Source organism: Somniosus microcephalus, chromosome 9 (genome assembly GCF_052327205.1).
Source record: "Somniosus microcephalus isolate GS21.2 chromosome 9, FLI_Smic_1.0, whole genome shotgun sequence".
Lineage (NCBI taxonomy): Eukaryota > Metazoa > Chordata > Chondrichthyes > Squaliformes > Somniosidae > Somniosus > Somniosus microcephalus.
In genome coordinates this window covers 3,779,485-3,802,741 of record NC_140995.1, presented here as the reverse complement: position 1 = coordinate 3,802,741, position 23,257 = coordinate 3,779,485, and positions in this window count along the sequence as shown.

Sequence of the window (23,257 nt, the reverse complement as noted above, 5' to 3'; positions counted from 1 at the left end):
GTGGAGAGATCCAGTGAGAGCGGAGAGATCCAGAGAGAGCGGAGAGAGTCAGTGAGAGCGGAGAGCGTCAGTTTGAGCGGAGAGTCAGTGAGAGTGGAGAGATCCAGTCAGAGCAGAGAGATCCAGTGAGAGCGGAGAGAGTCAGTGAGAGCGGACAGAGTCAGTGTGAGCGGATAGATCCAGTGAGAGCAGAGCGATCCAGTGAGAGCAGAGAGATCCAGTGAGAGCGGAGAGATCCAGTGAGAGCGGAGAGAATCAGTGTGAGCGGAGGGTCAGTGAGAGCGGAGAGATCCAGTGAGAGCGCAGAGATCCAGTGAGAGCGGAGAGAGTCAGTGAGAGCATAGAGATCCAGTGAGAGTGGAGCGATCCAATGAGCGTGGAGAGAGTTGGTGAGAGTTGAGAGATCCAGTGAGTGCGTAGAGAGTCAGTGAGAGTGGAGAGATCCAGTGAAAGCGGAGAGATCCAGTCAGAGCAGAGAGAGTCAGTGAGAGTGGAGAGAGATCCAGTGAGATCAGAGTGAGTCAGTGAGAGCAGAGTGATCCAGTGAGCGTGGAGAGATCCAGTGATAGCGGAGAGAGTCAGTGAGAGCGGAGAGAGTCAGTGAGAGCGGAGAGAGTCAGTGAGAGCGGAGAGATCCAGTGAGAGCAGAGAGAGTCAGTGAGAGCGGAGAGAGTCATTGATAGTGGAGAGATCCAGTGAGAGTGGAGAGAATCAGTGAGAGCGGAGAGATCCAGTGAGTGAAGAGACAGACAGTGAGAGTGGTGAGATCCAGTGACAGTGGAGAGATCCAGTGACAGTGGAGAGATCCAGTGAGAGTGGAGAGAGTCAGTGAGAGCTGAGAGAGTCAGTGTGAGCGGAGAGTCAGTGAGAGTGGAGAGAACCAGTGAGAGCAGAGAGATCCAGAGAGAGCGGAGAGAGTCAGTGAGAGCGGAGAGCGTCAGTTTGAGCGGCGAGTCAGTGAGAGTGGAGAGATCCAGTGAGAGCAGAGAGATCCAGTGAGAGCGGAGAGAGTCAGTGAGAGCGGACAGAGTCAGTGTGAGCGGATAGATCCAGTGAGAGTGGAGAGATCCAGTGAGAGCAGAGAGATCCAGTGAGAGCGGAGAGATCCAGTGAGAGCGGAGAGAATCAGTGTGAGCGGAGGGTCAGTGAGAGCGGAGAGATCCAGTGAGAGCGCAGAGATCCAGTGAGAGCGGAGAGAGTCAGTGAGAGCATAGAGATCCAGTGAGAGTGGAGCGATCCAATGAGCGTGGAGAGAGTCGGTGAGAGTTGGGAGATCCAGTGAGTGCGTAGAGAGACAGTGAGAGTGGAGAGATCCAGTGAAAGCGGAGAGATCCAGTCAGAGCAGAGAGAGTCAGTGAGAGTGGAGAGAGATCCAGTGAGATCAGAGTGAGTCAGTGAGAGCAGAGTGATCCAGTGAGCGTGGAGAAATCCAGTGATAGCGGAGAGAGTCAGTGAGAGCGGAGAGAGTCAGTAAGAGAGGAGAGATCCAGTGAGAGCGAATAGAGTCAGTGAGAGCAGAGAGAGTCAGTGAGAGCGGAGAGATCCAGTGAGAGCGGAGAGAGTCAGTGAGAGCGGAGAGAGTCATTGATAGTGGAGAGATCCAGTGAGAGTGGAGAGAATCAGTGAGAGCGGAGAGATCCAGTGAGTGAAGAGACAGACAGTGAGAGCGGTGAGATCCAGTGACAGTGGAGAGATCCAGTGACAGCGGAGAGATCCAGTGAGAGTGGAGAGAGTCAGTGAGAGCTGAGAGAGTCAGTGTGAGCGGAGAGTCAGTGAGAGTGGAGAGAACCAGTGAGAGCAGAGAGATCCAGAGAGAGCGGAGAGAGTCAGTGAGAGCGGAGAGCGTCAGTTTGAGTGGATAGATCCAGTGAGAGTGGAGAGATCCAGTGAGAGCAGAGAGATCCAGTGAGAGCGGGGAGATCCAGTGAGAGCGGAGAGAATCAGTGTGAGCGGAGGGTCAGTGAGAGCGGAGAGATCCAGTGAGAGTGCAGAGATCCAGTGAGAGCGGAGAGAGTCAGTGAGAGCATAGAGATCCAGTGAGAGTGGAGCGATCCAATGAGCGTGGAGAGAGTTGGTGAGAGTTGAGAGATCCAGTGAGTGCGTAGAGAGTCAGTGAGAGTGGAGAGATCCAGTGAAAGCGGAGAGATCCAGTCAGAGCAGAGAGAGTCAGTGAGAGTGGAGAGAGATCAAGTGAGATCAGAGTGAGTCAGTGAGAGCAGAGTGATCCAGTGAGCGTGGAGAGATCCAGTGATAGCGGAGAGAGTCAGTGAGAGCGGAGAGAGTCAGTGAGAGCGGAGAGATCCAGTGAGAGCGGAGAGAGTCAGTGAGAGTGGAGAGAGTCAGTGAGAGCCGAGAGATCCAGTGAGAGCGGAGAGAGTCAGTGAGTGAAGAGACAGACAGTGAGAGCGGTGAGATCCAGTGACAGTGGAGAGATCCAGTGACAGCGGAGAGATCCAGTGAGATTGGAGAGAGTCAGTGAGAGCAGAGAGAGTCAGTGTGAGCGGAGAGTCAGTGAGAGTGGAGAGAACCAGTGAGAGCAGAGAGATCCAGAGAGAGCGGAGAGAGTCAGTGAGAGCGGAGAGCATCAGTTTGAGCGGAGAGTCAGTGAGAGTGGAGAGATCCAGTGAGAGCAGAGAGATCCAGTGAGAGCGGAGAGAGTCAGTGAGAGCGGACAGAGTCAGTGTGAGTGGATAGATCCAGTGAGAGTGGAGAGATCCAGTGAGAGCAGAGAGATCCAGTGAGAGCGGAGAGATCCAGTGAGAGCGGAGAGAATCAGTGTGAGCGGAGGGTCAGTGAGAGCGGAGAGATCCAGTGAGAGCGCAGAGATCCAGTGAGAGCGGAGAGAGTCAGTGAGAGCATAGAGATCCAGTGAGAGTGGAGCGATCCAATGAGCGTGGAGAGAGTTGGTGAGTGTTGAGAGATCCAGTGAGTGCGTAGAGAGTCAGTGAGAGTGGAGAGATCCAGTGAAAGCGGAGTGATCCAGTCAGAGCAGAGAGAGTCAGTGAGAGTGGAGAGAGATCCAGTGAGATCAGAGTGAGTCAGTGAGAGCAGAGTGATCCAGTGAGCGTGGAGAGATCCAGTGATAGCGGAGAGAGTCAGTGAGAGCGGAGAGAGTCAGTGAGAGTGGAGAGATCCAGTGAGAGCGGAGAGAGTCAGTGAGAGCGGAGAGAGTCATTGATAGTGGAGAGATCCAGTGAGAGTGGAGAGAATCAGTGAGAGCGGAGAGATCCAGTGAGTGAAGAGACAGACAGTGAGAGCGGTGAGATCCAGTGACAGTGGAGAGATCCAGTGACAGCGGAGAGATCCAGTGAGAGTGGAGAGAGTCAGTGAGAGCTGAGAGAGTCAGTGTGAGCGGAGAGTCAGTGAGAGTGGAGAGAACCAGTGAGAGCAGAGAGATCCAGAGAGAGCGGAGAGAGTCAGTGAGAGCGGAGAGCGTCAGTTTGAGCGGAGAGTCAGTGAGAGTGGAGAGATCCAGTGAGAGCAGAGAGATCGAGTGAGAGCGGAGAGAGTCAGTGAGAGCGGACAGAGTCAGTGTGAGCGGATAGATCCAGTGAGAGTGGAGAGATCCAGTGAGAGCAGAGAGATCCAGTGAGAGTGGAGAGATCCAGTGAGAGCGGAGAGAATCAGTGTGAGCGGAGGGTCAGTGAGAGCGGAGAGATCCAGTGAGAGCGCAGAGATCCAGTGAGAGCGGAGAGATTCAGTGAGAGCATAGAGATCCAGTGAGAGTGGAGCGATCCAATGAGCGTGGAGAGAGTCGGTGAGAGTTGAGAGATCCAGTGAGTGCGTAGAGAGACAGTGAGAGTGGAGAGATCCAGTGAAAGCGGAGAGATCCAGTCAGAGCAGAGAGAGTCAGTGAGAGTGGAGAGAGATCCAGTGAGATCAGAGTGAGTCAGTGAGAGCAGAGTGATCCAGTGAGCGTGGAGAGATCCAGTGATAGCGGAGAGAGTCAGTGAGAGTGGAGAGAGTCAGTAAGAGAGGAGAGATCCAGTGAGAGCGGATAGAGTCAGTGAGAGCGGAGAGAGTCAGTGAGAGCGGAGAGATCCAGTGAGAGCGGAGAGAGTCAGTGAGAGCGGAGAGAGTCATTGATATTGGAGAGATCCAGTGAGAGTGGAGAGAATCAGTGAGAGCGGAGAGATCCAGTGAGTGAAGAGACAGACAGTGAGAGCGGTGAGATCCAGTGACAGTGGAGAGATCCAGTGACAGCGGAGAGATCCAGTGAGAGTGGAGAGAGTCAGTGAGAGCTGAGAGAGTCAGTGTGAGCGGAGAGTCAGTGAGAGTGGAGAGAACCAGTGAGAGCAGAGAGATCCAGAGAGAGCGGAGAGAGTCAGTGAGAGCGGAGAGCGTCAGTTTGAGCGGAGAGTCAGTGAGAGTGGAGAGATCCAGTGAGAGCAGAGAGATCCAGTGAGAGCGGAGAGAGTCAGTGAGAGCCGACAGAGTCAGTGTGAGCGGATAGATCCAGTGAGAGTGGAGAGATCCAGTGAGAGCAGAGAGATCCAGTGAGAGCGGAGAGATCCAGTGAGAGCAGAGAGAATCAGTGTGAGCGGAGGGTCAGTGAGAGCGGAGAGATCCAGTGAGAGCACAGAGATCCAGTGAGAGCGGAGAGAGTCAGTGAGAGCATAGAGATCCAGTGAGAGTGGAGCGATCCAATGAGCGTGGAGAGAGTCGGTGAGAGTTGAGAGATCCAGTGAGTGCGTAGAGAGTCAGTGAGAGCGGAGAGATCCAGTGAAAGCGGAGAGATCCAGTCAGAGCAGAGAGAGTCAGTGAGAGTGGAGAGAGATCCAGTGAGATCAGAGTGAGTCAGTGAGAGCAGAGTGATCCAGTGAGCGTGGAGAGATCCAGTGATAGCGGAGAGAGTCAGTGAGAGCGGAGAGAGTCAGTGAGAGCATAGAGATCCAGTGAGAGTGGAGCGATCCAATGAGCGTGGAGAGAGTTGGTGAGTGTTGAGAGATCCAGTGAGTGCGTAGAGAGTCAGTGAGAGTGGAGAGATCCAGTGAAAGCGGAGTGATCCAGTCAGAGCAGAGAGAGTCAGTGAGAGTGGAGAGAGATCCAGTGAGATCAGAGTGAGTCAGTGAGAGCAGAGTGATCCAGTGAGCGTGGAGAGATCCAGTGATAGCGGAGAGAGTCAGTGAGAGCGGAGAGAGTCAGTGAGAGTGGTGAGTTCCAGTGAGAGCGGAGAGAGTCAGTGAGAGCGGAGAGAGTCATTGATAGTGGAGAGATCCAGTGAGAGTGGAGAGAATCAGTGAGAGCGGAGAGATCCAGTGAGTGAAGAGACAGACAGTGAGAGCGGTGAGATCCAGTGACAGTGGAGAGATCCAGTGACAGCGGAGAGATCCAGTGAGAGTGGAGAGAGTCAGTGAGAGCTGAGAGAGTCAGTGTGAGCGGAGAGTCAGTGAGAGTGGAGAGAACCAGTGAGAGCAGAGAGATCCAGAGAGAGCGGAGAGAGTCAGTGAGAGCGGAGAGCGTCAGTTTGAGCGGAGAGTCAGTGAGAGTGGAGAGATCCAGTGAGAGCAGAGAGATCGAGTGAGAGCGGAGAGAGTCAGTGAGAGCGGACAGAGTCAGTGTGAGCGGATAGATCCAGTGAGAGTGGAGAGATCCAGTGAGAGCAGAGAGATCCAGTGAGAGTGGAGAGATCCAGTGAGAGCGGAGAGAATCAGTGTGAGCGGAGGGTCAGTGAGAGCGGAGAGATCCAGTGAGAGCGCAGAGATCCAGTGAGAGCGGAGAGAGTCAGTGAGAGCATAGAGATCCAGTGAGAGTGGAGCGATCCAATGAGCGTGGAGAGAGTCGGTGAGAGTTGAGAGATCCAGTGAGTGCGTAGAGAGACAGTGAGAGTGGAGAGATCCAGTGAAAGCGGAGAGATCCAGTCAGAGCAGAGAGAGTCAGTGAGAGTGGAGAGAGATCCAGTGAGATCAGAGTGAGTCAGTGAGAGCAGAGTGATCCAGTGAGCGTGGAGAGATCCAGTGATAGCGGAGAGAGTCAGTGAGAGTGGAGAGAGTCAGTAAGAGAGGAGAGATCCAGTGAGAGCGGATAGAGTCAGTGAGAGCGGAGAGAGTCAGTGAGAGCGGAGAGATCCAGTGAGAGCGGAGAGAGTCAGTGAGAGCGGAGAGAGTCATTGATATTGGAGAGATCCAGTGAGAGTGGAGAGAATCAGTGAGAGCGGAGAGATCCAGTGAGTGAAGAGACAGACAGTGAGAGCGGTGAGATCCAGTGACAGTGGAGAGATCCAGTGACAGCGGAGAGATCCAGTGAGAGTGGAGAGAGTCAGTGAGAGCTGAGAGAGTCAGTGTGAGCGGAGAGTCAGTGAGAGTGGAGAGAACCAGTGAGAGCAGAGAGATCCAGAGAGAGCGGAGAGAGTCAGTGAGAGCGGAGAGCGTCAGTTTGAGCGGAGAGTCAGTGAGAGTGGAGAGATCCAGTGAGAGCAGAGAGATCCAGTGAGAGCGGAGAGAGTCAGTGAGAGCCGACAGAGTCAGTGTGAGCGGATAGATCCAGTGAGAGTGGAGAGATCCAGTGAGAGCAGAGAGATCCAGTGAGAGCGGAGAGATCCAGTGAGAGCAGAGAGAATCAGTGTGAGCGGAGGGTCAGTGAGAGCGGAGAGATCCAGTGAGAGCACAGAGATCCAGTGAGAGCGGAGAGAGTCAGTGAGAGCATAGAGATCCAGTGAGAGTGGAGCGATCCAATGAGCGTGGAGAGAGTCGGTGAGAGTTGAGAGATCCAGTGAGTGCGTAGAGAGTCAGTGAGAGCGGAGAGATCCAGTGAAAGCGGAGAGATCCAGTCAGAGCAGAGAGAGTCAGTGAGAGTGGAGAGAGATCCAGTGAGATCAGAGTGAGTCAGTGAGAGCAGAGTGATCCAGTGAGCATGGAGAGATCCAGTGATAGCGGAGAGAGTCAGTGAGAGCGGAGAGAGTCAGTGAGAGTGGAGAGATCCAGTGAGAGCGGAGAGAGTCAGTGAGAGTGGAGAGAGTCAGTGAGAGCGGAGAGATCCAGTGAGAGCAGAGAGAGTCAGTGAGAGCGGAGAGAGTCATTGATAGTGGAGAGATCCAGTGAGAGTGGAGAGAATCAGTGAGAGCAGAGAGATCCAGTGAGTGAAGAGACAGACAGTGAGAGCGGTGAGATCCAGTGACAGTGGAGAGATCCAGTGACAGCGGAGAGATCCAGTGAGAGTGGAGAGAGTCAGTGAGAGCAGAGAGAGTCAGTGTGAGCGGAGAGTCAGTGAGAGTGGAGAGAACCAGTGAGAGCAGAGAGATCCAGAGAGAGCGGAGAGAGTCAGTGAGAGCGGAGAGCGTCAGTTTGAGTGGAGAGTCAGTGAGAGTGGAGAGATCCAGTGAGAGCAGAGAGATCCAGTGAGAGCGGAGAGAGTCAGTGAGAGCGGACAGAGTCAGTGTGAGCGGATAGATCCAGTGAGAGTGGAGAGATCCAGTGAGAGCAGAGAGATCCAGTGAGAGCGGAGAGATCCAGTGAGAGCGGAGAGAATCAGTGTGAGTGGAGGGTCAGTGAGAGCGGAGAGATCCAGTGAGAGCGCAGAGATCCAGTGAGAGCGGAGAGAGTCAGTGAGAGCATAGAGATCCAGTGAGAGTGGAGCGATCCAATGAGCGTGGAGAGAGTCGGTGAGAGTTGAGAGATCCAGTGAGTGCGTAGAGAGTCAGTGAGAGCGGAGAGATCCAGTGAAAGCAGAGAGATCCAGTCAGAGCAGAGAGAGTCAGTGAGAGTGGAGAGAGATGCAGTGAGATCAGAGTGAGTCAGTGAGAGCAGAGTGATCCAGTGAGCGTGGAGAGATCCATGATAGCGGAGAGAGTCAGTGAGAGGGGAGAGAGTCAGTGAGAGTGGAGAGAGTCAGTGAGAGTGGAGAGATCCAGTGAGAGCGGAGAGATCCAGTGAGAGCGGAGAGGGTCAGTGAGAGGGGAGAGATCCAGTGAGCTCAGAGAGAGTCAGTGAGATCAGAGTGATCCAGTGAGAGTGGACAGATCCAGTGATAGCAGAGCCAGTGAGAGAGGAGAGATCCAGTGAGAGCAGAGAGTCAGTGAGAGAGGAGAGAATCACTGAGAGCGGAGAGATCCAGTGAGAGCGGAGTGATCCAGTGAGTGCAGAGTGAGTCAGTGAGAGCGGAGAGATCCAGTGAGAGCGGAGAGGGTCAGTGAGAGAAGAGAGATCCAGTGAGTGTGGAGAGGGTCAGTGAGAGCGGGGAGATCCAGTGAGAGCAGAGAGATCCAGTTAGAGCAGAGAGAGTCAGTGAGAGTGGAGAGTCAGTGAGAGCGGAGAGATCAAGTGAGAGTGGAGTGATCCAGTGAGAGTGGAGAGATCCAGTGAGAGCGGAGAGTCAGTGATAGCGGAGAGATCAAGTGAGAGCAGAGAGAGTCAGCGACAGTGGAGCGATCCAGTGAGAGTGGAGAGATCCAGTGAGAGCAGAGAAAGTCAGTGAGAGAGGAGAGTGTCAGTGAGAGAGGAGAGAGTCAGTGAGAGTGGAGAGAGATGCAGTGAGATCAGCGTGAGTCAGTGAGAGCAGAGTGATCCAGTGAGCGTGGAGAGATCCATGATAGCGGAGAGAGTCAGTGAGAGGGGAGAGAGTCAGTGAGAGTGGAGAGATCCAGTGAGAGCGGATAGAGTCATTGAGAGTGGAGAGAGTCAGTGAGAGTGGAGAGATCCAGTGAGAGCAGAGAGATCCAGTGAGAGCGGAGAGGGTCAGTGAGAGGGGAGAGATCCAGTGAGCTCAGAGAGAGTCAGTGAGATCAGAGTGATCTAGTGAGAGTGGACAGATCCAGTGATAGCAGAGCCAGTGAGAGAGGAGAGAACCAGTGAGATCAGAGAGTCAGTGAGAGAGGAGAGAGTCACTGAGAGCGGAGAGATCCAGTGAGAGCGGAGTGATCCAGTGAGTGCAGAGTGAGTCAGTGAGAGCGGAGTGATCCAGTGAGAGCAGAGAGGGTCAGTGAGAGCAGAGAAATCCAGTGAGAGTGGAGAGGGTCAGTGAGAGCGGGGAGATCCAGTGAGAGCAGAGAGATCCAGTTAGAGCAGAGAGAGTCAGTGAGAGTGGAGAGACAGTGAGAGCAGAGAGATCAAGTGAGAGCGGAGTGATCCAGTGAGAGTGGAGAGATCCAGTGAGAGCGGAGAGTCAGTGATAGCGGAGAGATCAAGTGAGAGCAGAGAGAGTCAGCGACAGTGGAGCGATCCAGTGAGAGTGGAGAGATCCAGTGAGAGCAGAGCAAGTCAGTGAGAGAGGAGAGAGTCAGTGAGAGTGGAGAGATCCCGTGAGAGGGGGTAGAGTCAGTGAGAGTGGAGAGATCCAGTGAGAGTGCAGAGATCCAGTGAGAGTGGAGAGATCCAGTGACTGCAGAGCCAGTGAGAGCAGAGAGATCCAGTGATAATGGTGAGATCCAGTGAGAGTGGAGAGAGTCAGTGAGAGTGGAGAGAGTCTGTGAGAGCGGAGAGAGTCAGTGAGAGTGGAGAGAGAGAGTGAGAGCGGACAGATCAAGTGAGAGCAGAGAGATCCAGTGAGAGCAGAGAAACCCAGTGAGAGCAGAGAGATCCTGTAAGAGTGAAGAGAACCAGTGAGAGCGGAAAGATCCAGTGAGAGTGGAGATAGTCAGTAAGAGCAGAGAGATCCAGAGAGAGTGGAGTGAGTCAGCGACAGCTGAGAGAGTCAGTGTGAGTGGAAAGAGTCAGTGAGAGTGGAGAGACCCAGTGAGAGCAGAGAGATCCATTGATAGTGGAGAGAGTCAGTGAGAGGTGAGAGATCCAGTGAGAGTGCAGAGAGTCAGTGAGAGTGGAGAGATCCAGTGAGAGAAGAGAGATCTAGTGAGAGCAGGGAGATCCAGTGAGAGCGGAGAGAGTCAGTGAGAGAGGAGAGGTACAGAGAGAGCAGAGCGAGTCAGTGAGAGTGGAGAGAGTCAGTGAGAGTGGAAATATACAGTGAGAGCGGAGAGAGTAAGTGAGAGCGGAGAGATCTAGTGAGAGTGGAGAGAGTCAGTGAGAGTGGAGAGATCGAGTGAAAGCAGAGTGATCCTCTGAAAGCAGAGAGATCCATTGAGAGCGGAGGGAGTCAGTGAGAGGGGAGAGATCCAGTGAGAGTGCAGAGAGTCAGTGAGAGTGGAGAGATCCAGTGAGAGCGGAGAGAGTCAGTGAGAGCGGAGAGTGTCAGTGAGAGCGGAGAGATCCAGTGAGAGCGGAGAGAGTCAGTGAGAGCGGAGGGAGTCATTGATAGCGGAGAGATCCAGTGAGAGTGGAGAGAATCAGTGAGAGCGGAGAGATCCAGTGAGTGAAGAGACAGACAGTGAGAGCGGTGAGATCCAGTGACAGTGGAGAGATACAGTGACAGCGGAGAGATCCAGTGAGAGTGGAGAGAGTCAGTGAGAGCAGAGAGAGTCAGTGTGAGCGGAGAGTCAGTGAGAGTGGAGAGAACCAGTGAGAGCAGAGAGATCCAGAGCGAGCGGAGAGAGTCAGTGAGAGCGGAGAGCGTCAGTTTGAGCGGAGAGTCAGTGAGAGTGGAGAGATCCAGTGAGAGCAGAGAGATCCCGTGAGAGCGGAGAGAGTCAGTGAGTGCGGACAGAGTCAGTGTGAGCGGATAGATCCAGTGAGAGTGGAGAGATCCAGTGAGAGCAGAGAGATCCAGTGAGAGCGGAGAGATCCAGTGAGAGTGGAGAGAATCAGTTTGAGCGGAGGGTCAGTGAGAGCGGAGAGATCCAGTGAGAGCGCAGAGATCCAGTGAGAGCGGAGAGAGTCAGTGAGAGCATAGAGATCCAGTGAGAATGGAGCGATCCAATGAGCGTGGAGAGAGTCGGTGAGAGTTGAGAGATCCAGTGAGTGCGTAGAGAGTCAGTGAGAGCGGAGAGATCCAGTGAAAGCGGAGAGATCCAGTCAGAGCAGAGAGAGTCAGTGAGAGTGGAGAGAGATCCAGTGAGATCAGAGTGAGTCAGTGAGAGCAGAGTGATCCAGTGAGCGTGGAGAGATCCAGTGAGAGCGGAGAGAGTCAGTGAGAGTGGAGAGAGTCAGTGAGAGTGGAGAGATCCAGTGAGAGCGGAGAGAGTCAGTGAGAGCGGAGAGAGTCAGTGAGAGCGGAGAGATCCAGTGAGAGCGGAGAGAGTCAGTGAGAGCGGAGAGAGTCATTGAAAGTGGAGAGATCCAGTGAGAGTGGAGAGAATCAGTGAGAGCGGAGAGATCCAGTGAGTGAAGAGACAGACAGTGAGAGCGGTGAGATCCAGTGACAGTGGAGAGATCCAGTGACAGCGGAGAGATCCAGTGAGAGTGGAGAGAGTCAGTGAGAGCTGAGAGAGTCAGTGTGAGCGGAGAGTCAGTGAGAGTGGAGAGAACCAGTGAGAGCAGAGAGATCCAGAGAGAGCGGAGAGAGTCAGTGAGAGCGGAGAGCATCAGTTTGAGCAGAGAGTCAGTGAGAGTGGAGAGATCCAGTGAGAGCAGAGAGATCCAGTGAGAGCGGAGAGAGTCAGTGAGAGCGGACAGAGTCAGTGTGAGCGGATAGATCCAGTGAGAGTGGAGAGATCCAGTGAGAGCAGAGAGATCCAGTGAGAGCGGAGAGATCCAGTGAGAGCGGAGAGAATCAGTGTGAGCGGAGGGTCAGTGAGAGCGGAGAGATCCAGTGAGAGCGCAGAGATCCAGTGAGAGCGGAGAGAGTCAGTGAGAGCATAGAGATCCAGTGAGAGTGGAGCGATCCAATGAGCGTGGAGAGAGTCGGTGAGAGTTGAGAGATCCAGTGAGTGCGTAGAGAGTCAGTGAGAGCGGAGAGATCCAGTGAAAGCGGAGAGATCCAGTCAGAGCAGAGAGAGTCAGTGAGAGTGGAGAGAGATCCAGTGAGATCAGAGTGAGTCAGTGAGAGCAGAGTGATCCAGTGAGCGTGGAGAGATCCAGTGATAGCGGAGAGAGTCAGTGAGAGCGGAGAGAGTCAGTGAGAGTGGAGAGATCCAGTGAAAGCGGAGAGAGTCAGTGAGAGCGGAGAGAGTCAGTGAGAGCAGAGAGATCCAGTGAGAGCGGAGAGAGTCAGTGAGAGCGGAGAGAGTCATTGATAGTGGAGAGATCCAGTGAGAGTGGAGAGAATCAGTGAGAGCGGAGAGATCCAGTGAGTGAAGAGACAGACAGTGAGAGCGGTGAGATCCAGTGTCAGTGGAGAGATCCAGTGACTGCAGAGAGATCCAGTGAGAGTGGAGAGAGTCAGTGAGAGCAGAGAGAGTCAGTGTGAGCGGAGAGTCAGTGAGAGTGGAGAGAACCAGTGAGAGCAGAGAGATCCAGAGAGAGCGGAGAGAGTCAGTGAGAGCGGAGAGCGTCAGTTTGAGCGGAGAGTCAGTGAGAGTGGATAGATCCAGTGAGAGCAGAGAGATCCAGTGAGAGCGGAGAGAGTCAGTGAGAGCGGACAGAGTCAGTGTGAGCGGATAGATCCAGTGAGAGTGGAGAGATCCAGTTAGAGCAGAGAGAGTCAGTGAGAGTGGAGAGTCAGTGAGAGCGGAGAGATCAAGTGAGAGTGGAGTGGTCCGGTGAGAGTGGAGAGATCTAGTGAGAGCGGAGAGTCAGTGAGAGTGGAGAGATCCAGTGAGAGCGGAGAGAGTTATTGAGAGTGGAGAGAGTCAGTGAGAGTGGAGAGATCCAGTGAGAGCGGAGTGATCCAGTGAGAGCGGAGAGGGTCAGTGAGAGGGGAGAGAGTCAGTGAGATCAGAGTGATCCAGTGAGAGTGGACAGATCCAGTGATAGCAGAGCCAGTGAGAGAGGAGAGATCCAGTGAGAGCAGATAGTCAGTGAGAGAGGAGAGAGTCACTGAGAGCGGAGAGATCCAGTGAGAGCGGAGTGATCCAGTGAGTGCAGAGTGAGTCAGTGAGAGCGGAGAGATCCAGTGAGAGCGGAGAGGGTCAGTGAGAGAAGAGAGATCCAGTGAGAGTGGAGAGGGTCAGTGAGAGCGGGGAGATCCAGTGAGAGCAGAGAGATCCAGTTAGAGCAGAGAGAGTCAGTGAGAGTGGAGAGTCAGTGAGAGCGGAGAGATCAAGTGAGAGTGGAGTGGTCCGGTGAGAGTGGAGAGATCTAGTGAGAGCGGAGAGTCAGTGATAGCGGAGAGATCAAGTGAGAGCAGAGAGAGTCAGCGACAGTGGAGCGATCCAGTGAGAGTGGAGAGATCCAGTGAGAGCAGAGCAAGTCAGTGAGAGAGGAGAGTGTCAGTGAGAGAGGAGAGAGTCAGTGAGAGTGGAGAGATCCAGTGAGAGGGGGTAGAGTCAGTGAGAGTGGAGAGATCCAGTGAGAGTGCAGAGATCCAGTGAGAGTGGAGAGATACAGTGACTGCAGAGCCAGTGAGAGCGGAGAGATCCAGTGAAAGCAGAGAGATCCAGTCAGAGCAGAGAGAGTCAGTGAGAGTGGAGAGAGATGCAGTGAGATCAGAGTGAGTCAGTGAGAGCAGAGTGATCCAGTGAGCGTGGAGAGATCCATGATAGCGGAGAGATTCAGTGAGAGGGGAGAGAGTCAGTGAGAGTGAAGAGATCCAGTGAGAGCGGAGAGAGCCATTGAGAGTGGAGAGAGTCAGTGAGAGTGGAGAGATCCAGTGAGAGCAGAGAGATCCAGTGAGAGCGGAGAGGGTCAGTGAGAGGGGAGAGATCCAGTGAGCTCAGAGAGAGTCATTGAGATCAGAGTGATCTAGTGAGAGTGGACAGATCCAGTGATAGCAGAGCCAGTGAGAGAGGAGAGAACCAGAGAGATCAGAGAGTCAGTGAGAGAGGAGAGAGTCACTGAGAGCGGAGAGATCCAGTGAGAGTGGAGTGATCCAGTGAGTGCAGAGTGAGTCAGTGAGAGCAGAGTGATCCAGTGAGAGCAGAGAGGGTCAGTGAGAGCAGAGAGATCCAGTGAGAGTGGAGAGGGTCAGTGAGAGCGGGGAGATCCAGTGAGAGCAGAGAGATCCAGTTAGAGCAGAGAGAGTCAGTGAGAGTGGAGAGACAGTGAGAGCAGAGAGATCAAGTGAGAGCGGAGTGATCCAGTGATTGTGGAGAGATCCAGTGAGAGCGGAGAGTCAGTGATAGTGGAGAGATCAAGTGAGAGCAGAGAGAGCCAGCGACAGTGGAGCGATCCAGTGAGAGTGGAGAGATCCAGTGAGAGCAGAGCAAGTCAGTGAGAGAGGAGAGAGTCAGTGAGAGTGGAGAGATCCCGTGAGAGGGGGTAGAGTCAGTGAGAGTGGAGAGATCCAGTGAGAGTGCAGAGATCCAGTGAGAGTGGAGAGATCCAGTGACTGCAGAGCCAGTGAGAGCAGAGAGATCCAGTGATAATGGTGAGATCCAGTGAGAGTGGAGAGAGTCAGTGAGAGTGGAGAGAGTCTGTGAGAGCGGAGAGAGTCAGTGAGAGTGGAGAGAGAGAGTGAGAGCAGACAGATCAAGTGAGAGCAGAGAGATCCAGTGAGAGCAGAGAAACCCAGTGAGAGCAGAGAGATCCAGTGAGAGCAGAGAGATCCAGTGAGAGCAGAGAGAGTCAGTGAGAGCAGAGAGATCCTGTAAGAGTGGAGAGAACCAGTGAGAGCGGAAAGATCCACTGAGAGTGGAGAGAGTCAGTAAGAGCAGAGAGATCCAGAGAGAGTGGAGGGAGTCAGCGACAGCTGAGAGAGTCAGTGTGAGTGGAAAGAGTCAGTGAGAGTGGAGAGACCCAGTGAGAGCAGAGAGAACCATTGATAGTGGAGAGAGTCAGTGAGAGGTGAGAGATCCAGTGAGAGTGCAGAGAGTCAGTGAGAGTGGAGAGATCCAGTGAGAGCAGAGAGATCCAGTGAGAGCAGAGAGAGTCAGTGAGAGCGGACAGAGTCAGTGTGAGCGGATAGATCCAGTGAGAGTGGAGAGATCCAGTGAGAGCAGAGAGATCCAGTGAGAGCGGAGAGATCCAGTGAGAGCGGAGAGAATCAGTGTGAGCGGAGGGTCAGTGAGAGCGGAGAGATCCAGTGAGAGCGCAGAGATCCAGTGAGAGTGGAGCGATCCAATGAGTGTGGAGAGAGTCGGTGAGAGTTGAGAGATCCAGTGAGGGCGTAGAGAGTCAGTGAGAGCGGAGAGATCCAGTGAAAGCAGAGAGATCCAGTCAGAGCAGAGAGAGTCAGTGAGAGTGGAGAGAGATGCAGTGAGATCAGAGTGAGTCAGTGAGAGCAGAGCGATCCAGTGAGTGTGGAGAGATCCATGATAGCGGAGAGAGTCAGTGAGAGCGGAGAGAGTCAGTGAGAGTGGAGAGATCCAGTGAGAGCGGAGAGAGTTATTGAGAGTGGAGAGAGTCAGTGAGAGTGGAGAGATCCAGTGAGAGCGGAGAGATCCAGTGAGAGCGGAGAGGGTCAGTGAGAGGGGAGAGAGTCAGTGAGATCAGAGTGATCCAGTGAGAGTGGACGGATCCAGTGATAGCAGAGCCAGTGAGAGAGGAGAGATCCAGTGAGAGCAGAGAGTCAGTGAGAGAGGAGAGAGTCACTGAGAGCGGAGAGATCCAGTGAGAGCGGAGTGATCCAGTGAGTGCAGAGTGAGTCAGTGAGAGCGGAGAGATCCAGTGAGAGCGGAGAGGGTCAGTGAGAGAAGAGAGATCCAGTGAGAGTGGAGAGGGTCAGTGAGAGCGGGGAGATCCAGTGAGAGCAGAGAGATCCAGTTAGAGCAGAGAGAGTCAGTGAGAGTGGAGAGTCAGTGAGAGCGGAGAGATCAAGTGAGAGTGGAGTGGTCCGGTGAGAGTGGAGAGATCTAGTGAGAGCGGAGAGTCAGTGATAGCGGAGAGATCAAGTGATAGCAGAGAGAGTCAGCGACAGTGGAGCGATCCAGTGAGAGTGGAGAGATCCAGTGAGAGCAGAGCAAGTCAGTGAGAGAGGAGAGTGTCAGTGAGAGAGGAGAGAGTCAGTGAGAGTGGAGAGATCCAGTGAGAGGGGGTAGAGTCAGTGAGAGTGGAGAGATCCAGTGAGAGTGCAGAGATCCAGTGAGAGTGGAGAGATACAGTGACTGCAGAGCCAGTGAGAGCGGAGAGATCCAGTGAAAGCAGAGAGATCCAGTCAGAGCAGAGAGAGTCAGTGAGACTGGAGAGAGATGCAGTGAGATCAGAGTGAGTCAGTGAGAGCAGAGTGATCCAGTGAGCGTGGAGAGATCCATGATAGCGGAGAGATTCAGTGAGAGGGGAGAGAGTCAGTGAGAGTGAAGAGATCCAGTGAGAGCGGAGAGAGCCATTGAGAGTGGAGAGAGCCAGTGAGAGTGGAGAGATCCAGTGAGAGCAGAGAGATCCAGTGAGAGCGAAGAGGGTCAGTGAGAGGGGAGAGATCCAGTGAGCTCAGAGAGAGTCATTGAGATCAGAGTGATCTAGTGAGAGTGGACAGATCCAGTGATAGCAGAGCCAGTGAGAGAGGAGAGAACCAGAGAGATCAGAGAGTCAGTGAGAGAGGAGAGAGTCACTGAGATCGGAGAGATCCAGTGAGAGTGGAGTGATCCAGTGAGTGCAGAGTGAGTCAGTGAGAGCAGAGTGATCCAGTGAGAGCAGAGAGGGTCAGTGAGAGCAGAGAGATCCAGTGAGAGTGGAGAGGGTCAGTGAGAGCGGGGAGATCCAGTGAGAGCAGAGAGATCCAGTTAGAGCAGAGAGAGTCAGTGAGAGTGGAGAGACAGTGAGAGCAGAGAGATCAAGTGAGAGCGGGGTGATCCAGTGATTGTGGAGAGATCCAGTGAGAGCGGAGAGTCAGTGATAGTGGAGAGATCAAGTGAGAGCAGAGAGAGTCAGCGACAGTGGAGCGATCCAGTGAGAGTGGAGAGATCCAGTGAGAGCAGAGCAAGTCAGTGAGAGAGGAGAGAGTCAGTGAGAGTGGAGAGATCCCGTGAGAGGGGGTAGAGTCAGTGAGAGTGGAGAGATCCAGTGAGAGTGCAGAGATCCAGTGAGAGTGGAGAGATCCAGTGACTGCAGAGCCAGTGAGAGCAGAGAGATCCAGTGATAATGGTGAGATCCAGTGAGAGTGGAGAGAGTCAGTGAGAGTGGAGAGAGTCTGTGAGAGCGGAGAGAGTCAGTGAGAGTGGAGAGAGAGAGTGAGAGCAGACAGATCAAGTGAGAGCAGAGAGATCCAGTGAGAGCAGAGAAACCCAGTGAGAGCAGAGAGATCCAGTGAGAGCAGAGAGATCCAGTGAGAGCAGAGAGAGTCAGTGAGAGCAGAGAGATCCTGTAAGAGTGGAGAGAACCAGTGAGAGCGGAAAGATCCAGTGAGAGTGGAGAGAGTCAGTAAGAGCAGAGAGATCCAGAGAGAGTGGAGGGAGTCAGCGACAGCTGAGAGAGTCAGTGTGAGTGGAAAGAGTCAGTGAGAGTGGAGAGACCCAGTGAGAGCAGAGAGAACCATTGATAGTGGAGAGAGTCAGTGAGAGGTGAGAGATCCAGTGAGAGTGCAGAGAGTCAGTGAGAGTGGAGAGATCCAGTGAGAGAAGAGAGATCTAGTGAGAGCAGGGAGATCCAGTGAGAGCGGAGAGAGTCAGTGAGAGTGGAGAGGTACAGTGAGAGCAGAGCGAGTCAGTGAGAGTGGAGAGAGTCAGTGAGAGTGGAAAGATACAGTGAGAGCGGAGAGAGTAAGTGAGAGCGGAGAGATCTGGTGAGAGTGGAGAGAGTCAGTGAGAGTGGAGAGATCCAGTGAAAGCAGAGTGATCCTCTGAAAGCAGAGAGATCCAGTGAGAGCAGAGGGAGTCAGTGAGAGGGGAGAGATCCAGTGAGAGTGCAGAGAGTCAGTGAGAGTGGAGAGATCCAGTGAGAGCAGAGAGATACATTGATAGTGGATAGAGTAAGTGAGAGGTGAGAGATCCAGTGAGAGTGCGGAGAGTCAGTGAGAGTGGAGAGATCCAGTGAGAGCAGAGAGATCTAGTGAGAGCAGAGAGATCCAGTGAGAGCGGAGAGATCCAGTGAGAGCAGAGAGATCCAGTGAGAGCAGAGAGATCCAGTGAGAGCGGAGAGAGTCAGTGAGAGAGGACAGATCCAGTGAGAGCAGAGAGAGTCAGTGAGAGCGGAGGGATCCAGTGACACCGGAGCAATCCAGTGAGAGTGGAGAGAGTCAGTGAGGCCGGAGAGAGTCAGTGTGGGCGGAGAGAGTAAGGGAGAGCGGAGAGATCCAGTAAGAGTGGAGAGATCCAGTGAGAGCGGAGAGAGTCACTGAGAGTGGAGAGAGACAGTGAGAGCGGAGAGATCCAGTGAGAGTGGAGAGATCCAGTGAGAGCATAGAGCCAGTGAGAGCGGAGAGAGTCAGTGAGAACAGAGAGATCCAGTGAGAGCAGGGAGAGACAGTGAGAGTGGAGAGAGTCAGTGAGAGCGGAGAGAGTCAGTGAGAGTGGAGAGATACAGCAGTGAGAGGTGAGAGATCCATTGAAAGTGGAGAGATCCAGTGAGAGCGGAAAGATCAAGTGAGAGCGGAGAGAGTCAGTGAGTGTGGAGAGATCCAGTGAGAGCAGAGAGAGTCAGTGAGAGCGGAGAGATCTAGTGAGAGTGGAGAGACCCCGTAAGCATGGAGAGAGTCAGCGAGAGTTGAGTGATCCAGTGAGTGTGGAGAGAGTCAGTGAGAGCGGAGAGATCCAGTGAGAGTGGAGAGATCCAGTGAGAGCGGAGAGATCCAATGAGAGTGGAGATAATTATTGAGAGCGGAGAGATCCAGTGAAAGCGGAGAGATCCAGTCAGAGCGGAGAGAGTCAGTGAGAGCGGAGAGAGATCCAGTGAGAGCGGACAGATCCAGTGAGGGCGGAGAGATCTAGTGAGAGCGGAGAGAGTCAGAGAGAGCAGAGAGAACCTGTGAGAGCGGAGAGATCCAGTGAACGTGGAGCGATCTAGTGAGAGCAGAGAGAGTCAGTGAGAGCAGAGAGATCCAGTGAGAGCAGAGAGAGTCAGTGAGAGTGGAGAGAGTGAGTGAGAGCAGACAGATCCAGTGAGAGTGCAGAGATCCAGTGAGAGCAGAGAGATCCAGTAACAGCCAAGAGATCCAGTGAGAGCAGCGAGATACAGTGAGGGCGCGAAATCCAGTGAGAGCGGAGAGAGACAGTGAGAGCGGAGAGAGTCAGTGAGAGCGGAGAGATCCAATGAGAGCAGAGAGATACAGTGAGTGCTGAGAGAGTCAGTGAGAGCGGAGAGATTCATTGAAAGTGGAGAGATCCAGACAGAGCAGAGAGAGTCAGTGAGAGCAGAGAGATCCATTGATAGTGGAGAGAGTCAGTGAGAGTGGAGAGAGTCAGTGAGAGCGGAGAGAGTCAGTGAGAGTGGAGAGAGTCACTGATAGCGGAGAGATCCAGTGAGAGTGGAGAGAATCAGTGAGAGCGGAGAGATCCAGTGAGTGAAGAGACAGACAGTGAGAGCGGAGAGATCCAGTGACAGCGGAGAGATCCAGTGGCAGCGGCGAGATTCAGTGAGAGTGGAGAGAGTCAGTGAGAGCAGGGAGAATCAGTGTGAGCGGAGAGTCAGTGAGAGCGGAGAGAACCAGTGAGAGCAGAGACATCCAGTGAGAGCGGAGAGAGTCAGTGAGAGTGGAGAGAGTCAGTGTGAGTGGAGAGATCCAGTGAGAGCGGAGAGATCCAGTGAGAGCAGAGAGATCCAGTGAGAGCGGAGAGAGTCAGTGAGAGCGGACAGAGTCAGTGTGAGCGGAGAGATCCAGTGAGAGTGGAGAGATCGAGTGAGAGCAGAGAGATCCAGTGAGAGCGGAGAGACACAGTGAGAGCGGAGAGTATCCGTGTGAGCGGAGAGTCAGTGAGAGCGACGAGATCCAGTGAGAGCGCAGAGCTCCAGTGAGAGCGGAGAGAGTCAGTGAGAGCATAGAGATCCAGTGAGAGCGGAGCGATCCAGTGAGCTCGGAGAGTGTCAGTGAGAGTTGAGAGATCAGTGAGTGTGTAGAGAGTCAGTGAGAGCGGAGAGATCCAGTGAAAGCGGAGAGTTCCAGTCAGAGCAGAGAGAGTCAGTGAGAGTGGAGAGAGATCCAGTGAGATCAGAGTGAGTCAGTGAGAGCAGAGTGATCCAGTGAGCGTGGAGAGATCCAGTGATAGCAGAGAGAGTCAGTGAGAGCAGAGAGATTCAGTGAGAGTGGAGAGATCCAGTGAGAGCGGAGAGAGTCAGTGAGAGCGGAGAGAGTCAGTGAGAGCGGAGAGAGTCAGTGAGAGTGGAGAGATCCAATGAGAGCAGAGAGATCCAATGAGTGCAGAGAGAGTCAGTGAGAGCGGAGAGATCCATTGAAAGTGGAGAGATCCAGTCAGAGTGGAGAGAGTCAGTGAGAACAGAGAGATCCAGTGAGCTCAGAGAGAGGCAGCGAGAGCAGAGTGATCCAGTTAGAGTGGAGAGATCCAGTGATAGCAGAGTCAGTGAGAGCGGAGAGAGTCAGTGGGAGTGGAGAGATCCAGTGAGAGCAGAGAGAGTCACTGAGAGTGGAGAGATCCAGTGAGTGCAGAGAGATCCAGTGAGTGCAGAGTGTGTCAGTGAGAGCGGAGAGATCCAGAGAGAGCGGGGAAAGTCAGTGAGAGCGGAGACAGACAGTGAGAGCTGAGCGATCCTGTGAGAGCAGAAAGATCCAGTGAGAGTGGAGAGTGTCAGTGAGAGTGAAGAGATCAAATGAGAGCAGAGAGAGTCAGTAAGAGTGGAGAGATCCAGTGAGAGCAGAGAGAGTCAGTGAGAGCGGGGAGAGTCAGTGAGAGCAGAGAGATCCAATGAGAGCGCAGAGAGTCAGTGAGAGCGGAGAGACCCATTGAAAGCGGAGAGATCTAGTGAGAGCGGAGAGAGTCAGTGAGAGCGGCATGAGTGAGTGATAGCGGACAGATCCAGTGAGAGCACAGAGAATCAGTGAGAGCAGAGAGATCCAGTGAGAGCAGAGAGATCCAGTGATAGCAGAGAGATACAGTGAGATTGGAGAGAGTCAGTGAGAGCGGAGAGAGTCAGTGAGAGTGCAGAGATCCAGTGAGAGCAGAGAGATCCAGTGAAAGCGGTGAGAGTCAGTGAGAGCAGAGAGAGTCAGTGAGAGCAGAGAGATCCAGTGAGAGCAGAGAGATCCAGTCAGAGCGGAGAGATCCAGAGAGAGTGGAGCGAGTGAGTGACAGCTGAGAGAGTCAGTGTGAGCGGAAGGAGACAGTGAGAGTGGAGAGAACCAGTGAGAGCAGAGAGATCCAGAGAGAGCGGAGAGAGTCAGTGAGCGCGGAGAGAACCAGTGAGAGCAGAGAGATCCATTGATAGTGGAGAGAGTCAGTGAGAGTGGAGAGAGTCAGTGAGAGCGGAGAGAGTCAGTGAGAGCGGAGAGAGTCAGTGAGAGTGGAGAGAGTCAGTGAGAGCGGAGAGATTTAGTGAGAGCAGAGAGAGTCAGTGAGTGTGGAGAGTTCCAGTGAGAGCGGAGAGATCCATTGATACTGGAGAGAGTCAGTGATAGCGGAGAGATCCAGTGAGAGTGGAGAGAATCAGTGTGAGCGGAGAGATCCAGCGAGAGCAGAGAGATCTAATGAGAGCAGAGAGATCCAGTGAGAGTGGAGAGAGTCAGTGAGAGCGGAGAGAGTCAGTGTGAGCGGAGAGATCCAGTGACAGCGGAGAGATCCAGTGGCAGCGGCGAGATTCAGTGAGAGTGGAGAGAGTCAGTGAGAGCAGGGAGAATCAGTGTGAGCGGAGAGTCAGTGAGAGCGGAGAGAACCAGTGAGAGCAGAGACATCCAGTGAGAGCGGAGAGAGTCAGTGAGAGTGGAGAGAGTCAGTGTGAGTGGAGAGATCCAGTGAGAGCGGAGAGATCCAGTGAGAGCAGAGAGATCCAGTGAGAGCGGAGAGAGTCAGTGAGAGCGGACAGAGTCAGTGTGAGCGGAGAGATCCAGTGAGAGTGGAGAGATCGAGTGAGAGCAGAGAGATCCAGTGAGAGCGGAGAGACACAGTGAGAGCGGAGAGTATCAGTGTGAGCGGAGAGTCAGTGAGAGCGACGAGATCCAGTGAGAGCGCAGAGCTCCAGTGAGAGCGGAGAGAGTCAGTGAGAGCATAGAGATCCAGTGAGAGCGGAGCGATCCAGTGAGCTCGGAGAGTGTCAGTGAGAGTTGAGAGATCAGTGAGTGTGTAGAGAGTCAGTGAGAGCGGAGAGATCCAGTGAAAGCGGAGAGTTCCAGTCAGAGCAGAGAGAGTCAGTGAGAGTGGAGAGAGATCCAGTGAGATCAGAGTGAGTCAGTGAGAGCAGAGTGATCCAGTGAGCGTGGAGAGATCCAGTGATAGCAGAGAGAGTCAGTGAGAGCAGAGAGATTCAGTGAGAGTGGAGAGATCCAGTGAGAGCGGAGAGAGTCAGTGAGAGCGGAGAGAGTCAGTGAGAGCGGAGAGAGTCAGTGAGAGTGGAGAGATCCAATGAGAGCAGAGAGATCCAATGAGTGCAGAGAGAGTCAGTGAGAGCGGAGAGATCCATTGAAAGTGGAGAGATCCAGTCAGAGTGGAGAGAGTCAGTGAGAACAGAGAGATCCAGTGAGCTCAGAGAGAGGCAGCGAGAGCAGAGTGATCCAGTTAGAGTGGAGAGATCCAGTGATAGCAGAGTCAGTGAGAGCGGAGAGAGTCAGTGGGAGTGGAGAGATCCAGTGAGAGCAGAGAGAGTCACTGAGAGTGGAGAGATCCAGTGAGTGCAGAGAGATCCAGTGAGTGCAGAGTGTGTCAGTGAGAGCGGAGAGATCCAGAGAGAGCGGGGAAAGTCAGTGAGAGCGGAGACAGACAGTGAGAGCTGAGCGATCCTGTGAGAGCAGAAAGATCCAGTGAGAGTGGAGAGTGTCAGTGAGAGTGAAGAGATCAAATGAGAGCAGAGAGAGTCAGTAAGAGTGGAGAGATCCAGTGAGAGCAGAGAGAGTCAGTGAGAGCGGGGAGAGTCAGTGAGAGCAGAGAGATCCAATGAGAGCGCAGAGAGTCAGTGAGAGCGGAGAGACCCATTGAAAGCGGAGAGATCTAGTGAGAGCGGAGAGAGTCAGTGAGAGCGGCATGAGTGAGTGATAGCGGACAGATCCAGTGAGAGCACAGAGAATCAGTGAGAGCAGAGAGATCCAGTGAGAGCAGAGAGATCCAGTGATAGCAGAGAGATACAGTGAGATTGGAGAGAGTCAGTGAGAGCGGAGAGAGTCAGTGAGAGTGCAGAGATCCAGTGAGAGCAGAGAGATCCAGTGAAAGCGGTGAGAGTCAGTGAGAGCAGAGAGAGTCAGTGAGAGCAGAGAGATCCAGTGAGAGCAGAGAGATCCAGTCAGAGCGGAGAGATCCAGAGAGAGTGGAGCGAGTGAGTGACAGCTGAGAGAGTCAGTGTGAGCGGAAGGAGACAGTGAGAGTGGAGAGAACCAGTGAGAGCAGAGAGATCCAGAGAGAGCGGAGAGAGTCAGTGAGCGCGGA